Here is an 18,896-nt window from a genome sequence, read left to right as displayed (position 1 = left end):
AAAGAAATAACTAGGGAAGCAAACTATTTGTTGGCTTTCTAAGGGATAGACACCTAGCAAATCTTTTCTTAAATTAGTGTTTCCTAAAACATTAGCCTTTAGTCCCTATTTTCAACTAGTTGAAGTTTTTTTTGTAAAATAGAAGGGCTATAGAAGGGAGGAGGATGGGAGAATAGAATTTTCTTGGTCAAAAACTAAGGAGAATTCAGCTAAAAAGGGATGAAATAGTGACAAATTGGTTTGAAGGAAAATTGTTGATCATGGAGAAAGTCAAAAATTATTTTGGGGACAGCAGAGTATTAATCATTAAAGGTAAGGATTCTAATCTCTAAACCAGATTTAGATTAAACTCTGAATCATTTCTATTAGATGTAATGCCTTGGTGAATTGAATTCCAAAATTTAGTTTGAATTTGAGGGTGAAGTGCTGCCACCAATCCATTTTCTAAAATTTTTGAATTATTCTAGTAATAAGTTGGATTTATGTTGGCTGAAATTAAAATAGATTATGAAGATAGAAAATGATGGAAATACTAGAAATTTTTTAGGCTATGTAGAGAGGTAGTTAACCCTAAGTTAGGGCAAGTAAAGTAGCATCAAAGTAAGAGTCAGTATAAAGGTTGAGCATAAAAATAAAGCATGCATAATCATACTCATATATTATGTAGTATGTTGTTAATTAGTGTGTATTAATGTTATAGGAGAGGAAGAGGGCTCCCGGAGTGCTTTGGGTGAATCAAGCTCTAAGATAGTGCAGTAGCTAATAAGAGGTGAGTAGATTTTCTATTTAACCTTGGTGCTTTTCATTGTACTTTGCTATAAAAGTATCTATTTTGAGAAGAAATCAGATTTTCTATTGCTTGTATAGTTTATCTAGATATATGTATATATGTGTGTGTAAACTTGAAAATAGAAACATGTGTATCTGGATTGAACAAGAACTTGGTTTTGTTTTGAAATTATCTCAAAACAGCCTATGAGCAATGAAAATTAATGAGCCTTCTTTTGGAAATGAACCATGGCATCAGCATTACATACAGCATAAAACAGCCGGCACCACCTTAGCGACGAAATGTCAAAATGCCCATGTGGGTCTCAGCAGTATCAAAATATCAGAATGCCCATACGGGGCTTAGCAATATCAGAATATCAGAATGCCTGTGGAGGCTTTATTAGAATGACCAGTCAACAGCATTCATGCTACATGTTGACTACCCATGATAGTGGTGCACTGGAGGTAGTCGACAGTAGTCAGCTATATTCTTTAGTAAAGAAAAAAAATTATTATAGCTTAGCAATATATTTCAGCTTAATAGAGTTTTCTTTTAGAAAAATGATATACTCTATGGTTTATTTTATATAGTTAATAAAAGTTGAAAGGATATCAGTGATGTGATTTATATGTTATGCTGATGAGTATTATATTTAAGTTAACCTATTTTTTCATTGTTAAATGGATATCCATTCACTAGGACTTAGGTCTCACCTCTCACTCTTTCTTTTTTTTTTTCAGATTTGGAGCAGCTAGGTCAGACATAAAAATACAGCATCAGCATCCTCATCATTATTCATTAGTAGAAGGTTGGCCATGTTCATTAGTGTTTGGATCTTTTTCTTTTTAAAATGTGTATGTAGACCATGTCAGTTTTTGGTGGGGTTATTCCTTGAGGCATATGTGGGCCATAGCAGCTAGAGTTGGAAACTTATTTTAGAATATTGTATTTATTTTAGTTGTATACATTAACAGACATCATGTGTAAGTTATTTTACACAGTATGTGTACAGTATGGTATAAGGAATGAAATCTTGAAGATGATTTTTGAGTCATATGAATTAAATTGAATTCTTTATATTAACAGATCTAATAAAATTTATTTAATTTAGAGAAGGGCATGTTGTTGGTAGATGAACAGGATTTAATAGTATCTTATAAACCGCGGCACGAGATGCTACTAAAACTCAGTTCAGCTACTAAACCCTTGCCTGATTTAGGGGGTGGGGTGCTATACATCAATTGGTCAATTGGTCCAAATAGGTTAGCTTAGACGAATCAGGCTCGAACCATAGAGCCGAATTAGGTTCCTAGGTTAATTGATTATATATATGGATGTCAATCGACTTGATCTATAATAATTGTATAATCTTAAGCTCTATTGATCTAACCCTAATCAACGTGACTTGATTTGATCAACTGCTAAATCGACTTAGACCATTATGATCAAATCAAGAATCTTAGGTATAATCTAATTACAAGACCTAATTTGATCTACCCATGACCAATCTCTCATGCACAAATACAAATTTCAGATCTAAAATCTAAATTTTTAGATCTAAATTCTTTATATAAAAAGTAAGTTTCGAATCTCAAAATAATTTTCAGATCATGTATGCAATCATATATCACATATATGAATAAATTCATATCATGAAAACTAATTTCAAATCTAAACATATAATCACATATCACATACATGAATAAATTCAGATCAAGAAAACTAATTTTAGACTTAAGTATGCTTTCATATATCATATATACAAATTAAAATCAAATCTCAAAACTCTTTTCAGATCTAAATCAAACAGCTATACATCTCATGTATGGATTAAAAATCAAATTTTGAAAATACTTTTCAAATCATGCATGTTATCTTCAAACATATAAATTTGGCTTTGATACCATTGTTGAGATTTCTAAGATGCTCGTGCATGTAGATTTTAAAATTTTTTCATAAATAAAATATAATAAAATAATAATATTAAAATATTTTTAATCTAAATATGTGTACATTATATGTAAGCACCTAAGGATCTAGTTCATGTGCAGAAATAACATAATCTTATTTTTAATCTAAAATAAATATATGATTACATTGTGTACCTATTTCGCCTTTCCATCTTCAAATCTAAAACTTTATCATGAGTCGATCTTCACCTACAAAGTGATGATCTTGGATGTCTTCTAGGTCTCTTTGAAGCCGCACAGATGTCCGACCTTTATGGGTATCCATACAAGGCCTTGATCTAATCAGAAGCTTTTGATCTCATCGAGATGCAAGCTCCCTTACAGAGTTGCATCTTGATGATTGAAGATGACTCCTCTTTTCTCTCAAGACACTCTTAGAGGAAAAAAAGATTAGGAGGATAGAGAGAAAGATGAAGAAGAACAAGGAGACCCTTTTCCTTTTCTTCTTGGAACCACGCTCATGATCTCTACGTTAGAGATTTAGAGAAGAACCCTTTCTTCTTTTTTCTTCCACACATGAGAGAGAATCTTTCTCTCTCCCTTTTTATGCCTCTAAAAGGAACCTTTTCTCTCCAAAATCAGCACACAAGAAGGAAGACCTTCTTCCTTTCTTCAGCCCATGGGGGCTCTTCCTCACTTTTTTCTTATGCCAAGGAGGAGGAACAGTTCCTCTCTTTTTCAGCCCAAGAGGAAGATCTTCTTTCTCTCTTTTTCTGATGCCAAAGACCTCTGATTTGTGCATCAAAACCAGCAACCAACCAGCAGATATCTCCTATTAAAAACCAATAGCCCACGCCCAAAAGTCCCACTTAAATAGGCATGTAATAGGGCTTCAAATAGGAGTTTTAATAGGAATCCAATTCCTACTTTTATGGCATTAAGAAGAGGGGCATGCGTGACTACCTTTTTGCATGGAGAAGAGCATGAGAAATCTCACACAAATAAAAGATGGTGTGGAGCTTTAGGGCAGCCTCAAAGATGTGGCATGGAATATGGGGTAGGCGGCCAAGATCATGTGGATTCCTAGTCAAACTAGAAAATCTTGATTCTTGATCATTCCTAACTAATTCATGAACCAATCCTAACCAACTTAGGAATTAGTTATAACCAAATAACTAATTAGGTCCTAGCCCAATTAAAAATCCAATTAGGCCCTAATCCAATTAGAAAATTTGTTAAGTTAAACCTCATCAATTTAGGGATTGATTTCTTGGATATAAGATCATCTCATAATCAATAGGACTTGATCCAATCAAGTCTGTTATCCAATAGGACTTGATCCAATCCAATCTAAATCAAATTAAATTAAATTTTATTCAATTAAATCTAATTTGAATTTTATAGCTAAATCAAATTGAGTCCTATTACAATCAATTGCAAATTAAACCCTCCATAAATTCACTAACCCTTAGTGAATTGAACATTATAACTTTTGCATTGGATCAACTATCAATAATATTGATAATTAAATCCTATTGTGATTCATAATCATAACTCAACCATCTGATCAGTCAAAAGCCTCTTTTGTGTGTGACCCTATATATTTTTTTCTATCTACTAGTGAGGTATTTTATAATCTTCATCATAATATCATCGAAACTCCTTTCAATTGATTAAAACCATTCCAACTCTACCTATCAAGGATCATCGATCATCAAGATGATACTAATGGATCCAACAATCCATCAATGATATCTAGTAGTATATCGTGATAATTCAGTATAATAAAAATGATGAACCTCTAGGTGCAGTTATCTTGTGATACAGTCCCTCTATCGTGAGTTCCGACTAGATGAAAATCATGAAAAACTCATCAAACCCCATCATCAGTCATATGTTAGATTTATTCGACTCAAGTTCATATTGTAAATATCTATAAAAGCTCTTTTCCATCAATCATGCTATCTTGGCCAAAAACTTTTGAATTCAGTCTCATAAATCATATAGGACTACTCCTTTCCATTAAGATCAATAGATCCCATCTAGATGCGCATCCTAGTCCTATAGTGGATCAACTATCATCAACATTCACTACAAGGACTTATTGAGGCCATATTTATGTGTAGTCAAACTCCAGCAGTCTCACTATGAATAGCTGTGGCATCACAGGTCAAAGGACCAGTCACACAACTACAGCATCGAGAAAGTCACTAACGAATGAACAGACATCCATGTGATTTCTCGTGTTGGTCACGTTTAGTGCTAGTTATTCTCGAACAACCACCTGCACTCTCACTCCAGTGTTCCTACACTGTAGATTTGAGACTCATCTATCCAAAGGAAGCAATCCATGCACTAATTTGTCTGGATCAATTACTGTCCCTATGATGATCCTATGATCAGGAGCAATTTAGAAATTAACCATCAATGATACATGCTTTAAATTCTCAACTCCTTAAGAATGTATGTCATTATCTTGTTAATCCCTCAGATGATTCATGGACACATACAACATGAATGGAATTAAAATTATCCATTAAGTATAAAATCATATCCTAAAAATATGATATGCATCAGTCAAGATTAATTTCTAGAGCATATATTTAACAGTGAGATCTTGGTGGACCTCAATCAATCTTCTTTCATTTTGGGCAAGTCCAAGTCCATTTTAGATGTTGCCCAGAAGGTGGCAACCCAAGAGGAGGGGGGGGATTGAATTGGATTCTTTAAAAATTTTAACCAAATTTAAGATCTTAACAAGTATATACTTCAAAGTAACTTAACTTAGTGTGGTTATGAGATGAATGTTGGGAATTATGTCCTAAAACTAATTGTGTGACGATTGAGTTCATCTTTATATATGAATTATTTTTTAATGAATAAAAGTTATTCTGATATTTTTCATCACAAAGTAACATCTTCCTTGAACTCTTGTGTTGTGATGAAGTCCTTAGAACTATGCTAGTGTGCGATAAAGAGAAGATTTATCGTATAGTTCTTAAATATATTCGCGACCAAATAATACATCATTATAGGATGATGATGTTTATCGAGTGGAGGTCGCTGTGTGTCATATGGGTTGGTTGTCTCCTTAATCAAGGAGTGTGGTGACACTGATATGGCACACAGAGAGATGTAGGGGTACATCATCATTGAACAAGTGACTCACCTGTTGAGCATTCTGTTATCAAGAGCTGCTCATGAAACACATGGGTATAGGTATCCTTCAGACCTGAAATCACCATAATAACTTGCAAGCAACTCACTGTGCTTTGGTGCCGGACTATTTGAATTTCTAATGCAGTGACGGAAGGCTATTCGGTACAGTCAAGTACTTGCAAAATATATGTGTGGATCAAGATGGGATTGACCCCACCAGATTATTGAAGTTGATGTATCGTTATATTTCAATTTAGCAAAGTTTTGGCTAGGATAATTCATTAGATAGATTTAAAAGGTTGAAATACAATACGGATGAAGCAATCTCGATTGACAGTTAACCAGAGACCATCCTAGAGCATTCAGGGTCAAAAGGATGAATTATGCGATAACCATGCGTATGAATTTTAAAATATTTTTTTATGATAATTTGACCTATCTGAATATTAGAAACTATTGCTAGATGATATCTCGATTAGTACAGAAATTGATTTCTGTACTACTGGCTTAGTGTTTGAACCTATGGAGTACGCACACAAGTCAGACAAAGTAGAAAAGAATTGACCTATGTTTATATGTCCAATTTGAAAGTACTTGACTTGATTAAATATATAAGATAACTTGATTAAGAATCAAGTTAAGAGTCAAATGGGATTGAAGAGTTGACTATATCTAGCTAGCACTACACATGAGGTTTAGGTTCGATCCCGGAGATGAACAGTTTCTGATCTATGATCTATGGAGCATATGAAAGATTAGATTTAAGTACTAATTAATTTTAGATTAGATCTGAATAAATTAGACTTAAATAGATCCAAAATTTAAGTTAGACTTGGTATAAAAAGTCTTAAAGAGTTTGGGATTGACAGCCTTCAAAATTATTTTGAACCAGCTTCGAATCGAATTCGAATTGGACCTATTTTGGATGAGATATGAGTATTCTTACTTGCACTGGAAATACTCTCTCATGAAAGATGACCAAAACCTAGTTTGGTGCTTATTTGGGGTGTCCCAAGTAGGTGTGGGAGTGGGTGCAAAGTAGATGTCATAACTGATGGCAATTCTATCTCATGTAAGAATCCTTCTTTCATGAGTACTGGACCTATTCAAATCAGATTTGAATAAAGAGTTCTACTCTCATTGGATCATGAGAATTATCTATAAATAAGAGGGTCTCTATCTATAGATGAATAGAAAATAAAAAATAAATCAGATTAAGAGAAGAGAGAAAGAGAGAGAGAGGTCCCTTCTTCCCTTTGGCCTCTCCCCTTGTTGCCGCTCCTCTTCCTTTGGGTGTGGGGTCTCTTTGGGCATCCCACCTGCTGGTGTGAGGAGTCACACCAGCACATCTCATCCCTCGATTGATTGTATTGCGAAGATAATTGGATTGGAGTTCATCCCATTTTCCTATGGCATTTGGCGTGCATGCGAAGTAGAGGGTCTGCACATTCAGACCTCCATGAAGATTTATATCAGATAAATTAAGATTTAAACTTTAGTTTTACTACAAATCAGATAAATATTTGATCTTTAATCATGTAGAATAGTAAAAAAAAATTTTAGCTGCAACCTGAGGCATCCGAAGAGAAACTACTCCCTTCTCTTCAACTAGTATCGGGATAGGCCTGAAATATATATATGCATAATAGAATTTTTTAGAAAAAATATATGAGATATAATTGAGATATTTTGTGAAATATTAAATCTAATTTAATTCTATTTATATAAAATTTTTGATCTAATTTTGATCAGATTATAGGTGCCTAATCAATGATTTATTGAGGTTGTTATAAGTCTATTATAATAGAATTCTGTTGTTGCTAAATTTTTGATGAAATAACAATATGAATTAAAATTTATTTTAAATTTATTTTAATAAAATTTTAATATTATTATTTTTTTTATAAAGTGATATTTATTTTAGATTTGAATTAGATCTATTTTGATAGATATTTTGATTTGAATCCTATCAGAATTCTGCACTGTGCGAAAATAGATTTTATCAAAAATTTATTTTTTATGCATTCATATTTACATCTAATTAATTTTTTATATGATATCAAATCTAAAATTAATATTTTATAATTAGTATAAGATGTATTTCAAATCTGATATGATGTATATGATATATTAAATCTAATTAGATTAGATGAAGAACATAATTGATAAGATCAAAGATATATTCATGACATAAAATAGTTTTGTCAATAATTATATGTTGATGTAATTATGTATGAAATTAGATTTCAGATCTTAGTAGCCTAGTACTCAGATTGATGAGATCACCAGATCATCCGGTCATAGGAGTTGAAGAGATTAATTTCTTTTTTACCTATTCGATGAGTTTTCTTATGATGTGTAGGGGTGTCATTGTGATCTAATTTCATGAAAAAAAAATAAATATATTTTTTATATTATTTTGATCATAAATATGTTTAGATTAGATTTAAAGTAATTTATGATTTATTACAATAGGATAAAATTCAGATATAAAATTATTTTAGATCTAAATTGCATGTTATATATGATGTAAACAGTATAGATCTAAAGGTTGTCATGATACATGAGATATATGTATAAAGTATAGATCATATCTATATATGTTTAATTATTAAATATATTATAAAAATTTATTTTTATATATTGAAATATATGATATGCTTCACCTGAAACCCTTGTAGAATAGTTCTACAGATTGAAATACACGTTTCATATACTTAATTATGAATGAAGTTTTGAATGATCTAGATTTGAAAATTAAAGATCATTAAGACATCACATAAAATGATAGGCAAAGGGTTAGCATGAATCAAAAACTTCTAATGGGTTAGACCTAGGGTTAGAAACACATATGGATCATGTAGAGAAATTGATTAAATCTAATCAAATGTTGAATTAGATCAGGTCAGTATTTCTTTAAATGAATATCAATAGTTGTAGTTTGATCAAGTCCATGTGTTTGACCTAATAAATGGACCATGATCATGGCTCCATAGTTCAGCCCAAATCTTTTGGTGGACCAAATCGAAACTAATTAACCAGTTGGTGTCTAAGGTAAGTTTGACAAATTCGATCAAGTGATTTTTAATTGAGAGCTATTCACCTAGATGCATCTATGATGAGTTAAAGGCATATCCCTCTATTGATCTCACTTACCTGGCTAACATGGTAGATTATGTTTTGATTAGGTCACTAGTTGATTCGTGCAAAACCCATGCCATTAAGGTAAATCAATGTGACTATTTTAGGTGTCTTTAGACCAGCTTGTACCTAATTCTTTAAATGACTTGGTGAAGTCAATGGGAGGATTTACAGCTTGCAGGTCAACTTTTTCTCTTATTCTTAAATCAATGAAATCAAATCCTCTAAATTATTCGACCAATAAAGTGATAAAGTTATGAGATAACTTGGTCATTGCCTCCTATTAAGGTGCATGATAATGAGTCCAATATTCTAAATAGGTATTGGAGACGCCACACGTCTGATGTCTATTACATATTGAAATTATCATTCATCATATGACTATCATGATATACCTTCAGATCAATGCTCAGGTTGGCTGAGCCACACTCGGGTCTGGACATCCATTTATTGGATGCACTTGGTGTGCCATTTTAATGGTTGGACCTAATCGAAATTTTTGATGGAGGCGCCACACTCCTGCTGAAGGGATGACTGGGGAAAAACTTATTACTAGAAGTTGTTTGGAGAAATAATTGATTGCGAACCTATCCATAGATGCACTAGAGTTGGTCGAGCCATACTCGGGCCCGAATGCAGTCCATGTGGATTCTAGTACCCGCTAAAGAATTAGTGTAATTTCTCGAGTTGGAGGTAAAGGCTACCAATTCATAAAAATAGTGAGAGAACTTTTAGACTCAAGTCTATATCTTCAGGATTAAAAATAATTCATATACTAATAGGCTAGTATTTTCTCCTTTCAGTTATGGACAACACACTATCCTTCCGTATGCTGTTGGACAGTGATAAGCTCACCAGATCCAACTTCAATAGCTAGTATTGAAAGTTGAGGATCGTCCTGGAGCATGAGAGAATTTTATATGCCCTTATAGATCAGGCACCTGAAGAATCTGCAGTCAATGCTCCTCGTGCCGTGAGAGATACTTACATGAAGTGGCTCAATGATTGCACAATCATGTGTTGCGTGATGAGGATAGCCATGAACAACAAACTTAGTTGTAAGTTCGAGGATGCAGAACCAGAGGAGATCATTCAAATGTTGAATGAGTCTTTCGGCACCCCTGAGGATGCAAAGAGATATAAAACCTCCTGCACAGTGTTCAATGCCTGTATGCGAGAGGAGGCTTCAGTCATTGATCATGTATTATACATAATTGAGTAGATTGAATGCCTTATCAAATTTGGCTTTCCGTTGCATTAACAGTTAGGCAAGGATGCTATTCTCAATTTGCTACCGAAATCCTACCTACCCTTTCTCAGTCATTATAGAATGATGAAGTCTATAGTAAACTACCATAATTTGCTAAGGTTACTGCAGATTTTTGAGAAGGATCACCAGCTCCAGAAGGAGCCAGTGAATTTAATGGGAGGTTCATCTCAGGGCGTCGATCCTCTAGGAGAGAAAAGAAGAAAAAAGTGCAAAAATCTTATGCCACCGATCTCAAATAGAGTAAATCATCAAAAGTTGAGAAGAGCCAGGCAGAGTGCTTCTTCTGTAAAAAGTGGGTCATTGAAAAAGAAATTATCCTGCCTAAATAGCCACCCTTGACCCAAACAGGCCTAAAAATAAGAGAAAGAAGCAAGCAGTTACTTCACAAGGTACTTATATGATAATACCTTATAATTTTTTTATTTGTGATACTACTATCTGGGTATTGAATATCGGAAGTTCTATTAATATATGAAATTTGTTGCATAGACTGCAGGTAAGTAGGAAGTTTCGAGAAGGCAAGTGGTTCTTTAACATTGGAGATGAAAGTCTCGTTCCAATTCTGACCTTGGGAACTTTGCAGGTTGTCTTCGAGTCTAGTAGTGTCATGTTAGATGATTGTCATTATTGTCTCTCCTTTATGATGAATGTCATCTCTATAGGCCTTTTGGCAAAACTTGGTTACAAGTTTATAATAAAGGATGATTTTTGTGATATCATTATGAATGATACTATAATTATGTATGAACAATTGAAATATGGCATATATATAATATCAAGGCCTGTTAGTATAATGTACACACCCAGTAAATGCCCTAACTTAGATAATTTTAGTGAATCCTACCTTTGGCATTGTAGGTTTGGTCATGTGAACAAGAATAGGATTGATAGATTGATCAAAGAACGTGTCCTTGAGATAGATGATTGTGAATCATTGCTTATCTGTGAGTCCTGTCTACTTGATAAAATGACTAAGTCACCTTTTAAAAGAAAAATGAAAGAGCCAGTGATATCCTAGGTCTAATACATACTAATGTATGCGGATCTATGAACATAAATGCTAGAGGAGGATGCTACTACTTTATTATGTTTACGGATGATCTATCGAGGTATAGATATGTCTATCTTATGAAGCATAAATCAGAATCATTTAAAATGTTCAAATGATTCCGTGCTGAAATAGAAAAACAAACTGGTAAGAGTATTAAGATCTTTTGATCAGACCGAGAAGGTGAATACCTCATTAGTGAGTTTCTGATATATCTGAAAGAGAATGAGATTCTCTCATAGTGGACCCATCCTAGAACACCATAGCATAATGGTGTGTCCGAGAGGAGGAATCAAACTTTGTTAAACATGGTCCGATTCATGATGGGCTTTGTAAGTCCGTCAATCTCTTTTTGAGGATATACTCTAGAAACTACCTGCTACATTTTAAATAAGGTGCCCATCAAGTCTATCGATAAAACTCCATATAAGATATGGACTAGACATAAGCCGGTACTCTCACACCTTAGGGTCTGGGGGTGTCCAGCTTATGTCAAGCATTTAAAAACAGATAAGCTTGGACTGAAGTTCGATAAATGTTTGATCATAGGATACCCAAAGAAAACTAAAGGAAACTACTTCTACCTCGCTGCAGAGCAAAAGGTGTTTGTCAGCAGCCAGACAGTCTTTTTAGAAAAGAAGTTTCTTGGTGAAGAAGCTAATGCCTGTAAAATTAAATTTGATGAAGTTCATGAGGTGAGAGAATCGACACACATAGAATTGGATTTGATTGGTGAATCAAATTTGAATCCAGTAGAGGCACCATTAAGGAGATCCGATAGAGTACTACATCAACCAGACAGATATTATGATTTTTTGATCCGAGATGGTGACCCCATCGAACTTGATGAGAATGATGAGGATCTGATCACCTATATGGAGGCCATGCAAAGGCCCGACTCTTAAAAATGGCTTAAGACCATGAAGTCTAAGATGGAGTCCATGGAGATCAATGGTGTATGGACACTGGTTGATACATCCGAAGGGATAAAACCCATAGGATATAAATGGATTTTCAAGAGAAAAAAAAGAGCGAATGGGAAGGTGGAGACCTATAAAGTCCATCTAATTGTCAAGGGTTACCATCAGCATTATGGTATTAACTATGATGAGACGTTCTCTCCTGTGGCAATACTCAAGTCCATCTAGATTATGCTTGCTATCGCTACACACTTAGATTATGAGATCTGACAGATGGATGTCAAAACTGCTTTCTTTAACAGAGAGCTGGAAGAAGAGGTGTATATGGAACAACCTGAAGGGTTCACATCCACAGATGAGTCGAAAGTGTACAAGCTGAAAAGATCTATTTATGGACTTAAGCAGGCGTCTAAGAGTTGGAACATACATTTTGATAAGGTGATCAAAATGTATGGCTTCATTAGGAACAGAGAAGATCCTTGTATCTACAAGTGGGCTTCTGATTCTATAGTCATTTTCTTGTGCTATATGTGGATGATGTACTGTTACTAAGAAATGATATTCCGGCTTTGCAGAGTGTGAAGCTATGGCTATCATCATAATTCTTCATAAAAAATTTGGGAGAAGCATCCTACATCCTTGGGATGAAGATCTATAGGAATAGATCTAAAAAGATGCTAGAACTATCTCAATCTATGTACATTGACATCTTGTTGAAGCGGTTCAACATGGATAATTTCAAAACAGGCTATCTTCCAATAGGCCATGGAATTACTCTTTCTAGGAAGGATTGTCCGACAACTCCTAAGGAGAGAGAGTGCATGAGTAGAATACCATACGTTTCAGCAATGGGATCTATCATGTACGCTATGATATGTATGAGGCCGGATGTGGCCTATTCACTAGGGATAGTGAGTAGGTACTAGTTTGATCTGGATAAGATGCATTAGAAGATTGTGAAAGTAACTCTTAAGTATTTCAAAAGTACTAAAGACCAATGGCTTATCTATGGAGACACTGACTAGAAATTTATGGGATATACTGATTCTAATTTTCAATCAGATTGTGATGACAGCAGAAGCATGTCGGACTACGTATTTACTCTGAATGGAGGAGTTGTTTGCTGGAATAGCTCCAAGTAATATACTATGGCCGATTCTATTTGCGAAGCAGCATACATTGCTGCATCGGATGCTGTATGTTCTGCACCGCTATCACCTAGTGCGAGAGATCGTGAACCGAGGTGACGTCCAACTTCAGAAGATTGATGGAAAGGAGAACCTAGTTGACCCCTTCACTAAAGCTCTTGGGATCAAAGAGTTTGATGACTTCAAATGAAAAATGGATATAAGATACTACCCCGATTGACTTTAGTCCAAGTGGGAGTTGTTGAAAATTATGTCCTAAAATCAATCATGTGACGATTGAGTTTATCTTTATATATGAATTATTATTTAATAAATAAAAGTTATTCTAGTATTTTTCATCACAAAGTAACATCTTCCTTGAACTCTTGTGTTGTGATGAAATCCTTAGAACTATGCTAGTGTGCAATAAAGAAAGGATTTATCGTATAGTTCTTAAACATGTTTGTGACCAAATGATACGTCATTACAGAATGATGATATTTATCAAGTGGAGATCATTGTATGCCATATGGGTTAGTTGTCCCCTTAACCAAGGAGTGTGGCGACACTGGTATGGCATACAAGTGAGATGTAGGGGTACATCATCACTGAACAAGTGACTCACCTGCTGAGCATTCTGCTGTCAAGAGCTGCTCGTGAAACACATGGGTAAAAGTATCCTTCAGACCTGAGATCACCATAGTGACTTGCAAGTAACTCACTGTGCTTTAGTGCTGGACTATCTGGATTTCTAATACAGTGATGGAAGCTACTGGGTACAGTCAAGTACTTGCGAAGTTTGTATGTGGATCAAGATAGAATTGACCTCTCCAAATTATTGGAGTTGATGTATCATTGTATTTCAATTTAGCAAAACCTTGGTCAAGATAATCCATGAGATAGATTTGAAAGGTTGAAATACAATGCAGATGAAATAATCTTGGTTGACAGTTAACCTGAGACCATCCCAGAGCATTCAGGGTCAAAAGAATAAATTATGTGGTAACCATATGTATGGATTCTGAAATATTTTTTTATGATAATTTGACCTATCTAGATGTCGAAAACCATTGCTATATGGTATCTCGATTAGTACAGAAATTGATTCCTATGCTACCAGTTTAGTATTTGAACCTATGGAGTCACGCACACAAGTCAGACAAAGTAGGAAGAAATTGGTTTATGTTTATATGTTCAATTTGAAAGTACTTGACTTGATTGAACATATAAGTTAACTTGATTGAGAATCAAGTTAAGGATCAAAGGGGATTGAAGAGTTGAATATATCTAGCTAGCACTACACATGAGATTTAGGTTCGATCCCGAAGATGAATAGTTTCTGATCTATAATCCATGGGGCATATGAAAGATTAGATTTAATTGCTAATTAATTTTAGATTAGATCTAAATTAATTGAACTTAAATGGATCTAAAATTCAAGTTAGACTTAGTACAAAAAGTCCTAAAGAGTTTGGAATTGACAACCTTTCGAAATTATTTCAAACCAGCTTCGAATTGAATTCAAATTAGATCTATTTTGGATGAGATATGAGTATTCTTACTTGCACTAAGAATATTCTCTCATGAAAGATGACCAAAATCTAGTTTGACGCTTATTTGGGGCATCCAAAGTAGGTGTGGGAGTGGGTACAAAGTGGATGTCATAAGTGATGGCAATTCTATCTCATGTAGGAATCCTTCTTTCATTAGTACAGGACCAATTCAAATCAGATTTGAATAAAGAGTCCTACTCTCATTGGATTATAAGAATCATCAATAAATGAGAGGGTCTCTACCTATGGATGCATAGCAAATAGAAAACAAATCAGATTGAGAGAAGAGAGAAAGAGAGAAAGAGGTGTGAGAAGAGAGAGAGGTCCCTTCTTCCCTTTGACCTCTCTTCTTATTGCTGCTCCTCTTCCTTTGGGCGTGGGGTCTCTTTGAGCATCCCACCTACTGGTGTGAGGAGTCTGAAGGAAAGCATGGTGGGTGATGTGCATGTATTTTTAAATTTTTACAGCAGAATATACATAGATTAAATAATTTAATCTATAACACATGCATAGATCAAATCTAAATCACCATACAAGATCTATGATGTAAACTAATATGCATGTATATACATTTGAAATCTAAAATTTAGTAAGTACAGAAGGGATGCCAATGTTCCATGGAAGAAAGAAAGGGGCGCCTCTCATATTGGGGTGTGAGGTATTTTTTTCAATGTGAAAAAGAGATAGGGCATAGGGAATTATATATGGTGATTTAAGTTGGTTAACCCCTATTCCAAATAGGACTCAAGATCTTTTTCAACTTCTAACTAACCCTTGGATTCAATCCTAACCAATTTAGGAATTAGTTATAATAAAGTAACTAATTGGATCCTAGCCTAATTAGGCTCCAATCCAATTGAGAATTGGTTAGATTAAAATTCTATTGATTCAAAAATTGATTCTTAATGAATATCAGAAAAAAAAAATTTTAATAATAAGGCTTGACCCAATCAAGTCTATTTTCAAATGGTATTTGATCAAATCAAAGCCTATTATCCAATAGGATTAGATCCAATCCAAGCCTATATAAAATAATTTCATATTCATGTATCCCTAAGATCAATTGGAATAAGCTCTGTTATTCAATAAGGCTGCATCCAATTAATCCAAATCCAATCTAATTGAATCCAATTCAATTAGATCTAATCCAATCTCCATTGCTCAATCAAATTAAACTAATTAATAATCATATTATTAATTAATTATTCTTCTAATTTACTAACCATTAGTAAATATTTATTATAACCTTTGCATAGGATTAATCATCAATCAAATTGATAATTAAACCCTCCAACGATTCATAATTATCGATCAGCCATTCGATCAGACAGGTACTTCTATGTGTGTGACCCCATAGGCTCGAATCTAAGTCGATAACACAAGAATAATTCCTGTACTAATCAATGAACTATCTAGCAATGGGACCCAATATCTGGATAGGTTGAATGTATGCCCAACAACACTCTAGAATCCATGTGGATATAGTTACCGTATAATTCATCCCTTTGACACTTGATGCTCAAGGATGACTTTGGATTAAACTATCAACCCAGGAAGAGTGGTCCACATGTGTCTCAACCACAAAAATCCTGTGACTCCTCACTAGGACTATTTTGGTTAAAATTTTACTGAATTGAAACACAATGATGCATCATCTCTAATTTTACTTGGAGTAGTCAATCCCATCTTGACTCACACTCAGACTTCACAAGTACTTGACTGTACCCAAAAATTTTTCATCATCAAATTAAAAATTCGGATAGTCTAGCATCAAAGCACAGTGAGTTACTTGCAAGTCATCAAGATAGCCTCAGGTCTGAGGGACACATATACCCATATCCCATCAGAGCAATTTTTGATAGTAGAGTACTTCGAAAGTGATCACGCTCTGTGAAATATACTTTTATATATCACTTGTATGCTATACTCATGTCACTACACATCTTGGTTAAGAGGACAACCAACTAATATGGCACACAACGACCTACACTCGATACAGTTATCATCCTTGTAATAATTATATCATTTAATCGCGAGCAGGATTTAAGAACCACATGATAAATTCTCTTTTATCATTTTAAAAGTAATTCTAAGGACTTCATCATAATATATGAGTTCTATTTTAGAAGATATGTTCTTTATGATGAATCTGCTAGATAATATTTATTATTTTATAATTCATATACTTATATGGAGCACAATCATCTACAACCTAGATGATTGACTTTAGGATACATTTTCTAACAACTCTCACTTGGACTAAAGTCAATCAGATCGGTATCAAATATCCATCTTTCATTTTAGATCATCGAACTCATTAGATCTAATTGCTTTAGTCAATGGGTCGGTCAAGTTCTTCTTTCAGTCGATCTTCCTAAGGTCGACTTTATTTCGATCTTATCGAATAAATTGATTGCAATGCAGAAAGTGTTTGGTTCACAGATGGAACATCAATTCTTCAGCTTGAGCTATAGCTCTAGTACTGCTGTCAATACAGAAAGATTGGACCATCAATGGAAGGTGCCACTCCATGCTTACTAATAAAATTCCATAACCAAACAACTTTTTTGCCAGCATCAAATGCTGCAAGGAACTCCGTATTGCAAATAAAATTGGCTATTAACTATTGCATGGAACCTTTCTAGCATGTCACTCACTCATCTTTTTAGGATAAAAACACAATCTGACACAACTTTATCATTTCCATCTGACTAAAAATTAGAATCAGTATTCCATAGATTTTAAGTCAGATTCTTCATAAATGAGCTTTTGGTCCTTAGTATTTCATAAATATTTAAGGATGGTTCTCATAACCTTCCAAATCTTTATGAAAAATAGAGATGACAACCAAGCTTTTATTCTTTGTCATGTAGGGATGTCATTTTCGATTAAGAGAATTTCATTCAAACAGCATAAAGAATAGTTTTTATAGAACTATTAGCCCATTTGTATATATAGGATTCTGCTTCATTCTTAACAAAGCTATATATTCAAAATATATATTCTAACTCTGAGAAGCTTGGTTCAATCTGAATGGACTTGAGGATTGCCATAAGAAAATTATCTCGTCATAGTTAACACTATAACTTTGATAAAATTCTTTGTCAATTAGACAGAATTAATAGGTCTCTACCTTTCCATCTGCACCTCTTATCCATTTAAAATCCACTCACACCTTATGGGTCTCATCCCTTCAAGTGAACCAATGAATGTCCATACATCGTTGATCTTTATGGACTTCATTTCAGATTTAATGGCTCCAAGCCACTTCTCAATGTTAGATCCCTGTATTGCATTTATATGAGAGATAAAATCTCTATCTCGAATCTAAAAATTGAAGTATCTATTCGGTTGATACGGTACTCTATTGTATCTATTCAAGGATGCCTTTACATTGGATTTCGGATTTGATCTAATCAATTTCGATTCTATTGGTTTGTGTCAGAGTTGGTTCTTCTACTTATCAAGCTTCATTAAACTTACTCTTAACGGCATCAATTTCTTCACCAAAAATTTTTTTTTCCAAAAGGAATACCTTAAGATTCATGAACATCTCATGTCCATCAGGAAGGTAGAAGAAATACCCTTAAATGATATTTATCAGATCAAGATCCAAGCTAATCAATCAGTGAACATTTCACACAAATTCGATACCCCAAACCTAAGGTAAGTGAGTATCAAATTATCCAAGTCCATATCTCATATGGAGTTTTAGTGATCGATTTGTTTGGAATGTTCTCGAGCACATATCAAGTAGTCTCTAAAACATGACCTCAGTCAGACCAGCAAACCTCATAGTGGACCGAACCATGTCTAACAAGATTCAATTTTTTTTTCAGATATCTTTTTAAATAGTGATGTCTCAGGAGAGGTCTGTTAAGAGAAAATCTAATTTTCTCCGAGACATGTCAAAACTTACTGTAAAAGTATTCACTTCATCAGTCAAATTGATGAATTCTAATACTCTTTGTAGTTTATTTTTCTACCTCATTACAG

This window comes from Elaeis guineensis, chromosome 5, assembly GCF_000442705.2.
Source record: "Elaeis guineensis isolate ETL-2024a chromosome 5, EG11, whole genome shotgun sequence".
Classification (NCBI taxonomy): Eukaryota; Viridiplantae; Streptophyta; class Magnoliopsida; order Arecales; family Arecaceae; genus Elaeis; species Elaeis guineensis.
Note: the sequence above shows the minus strand (reverse complement) of the source record.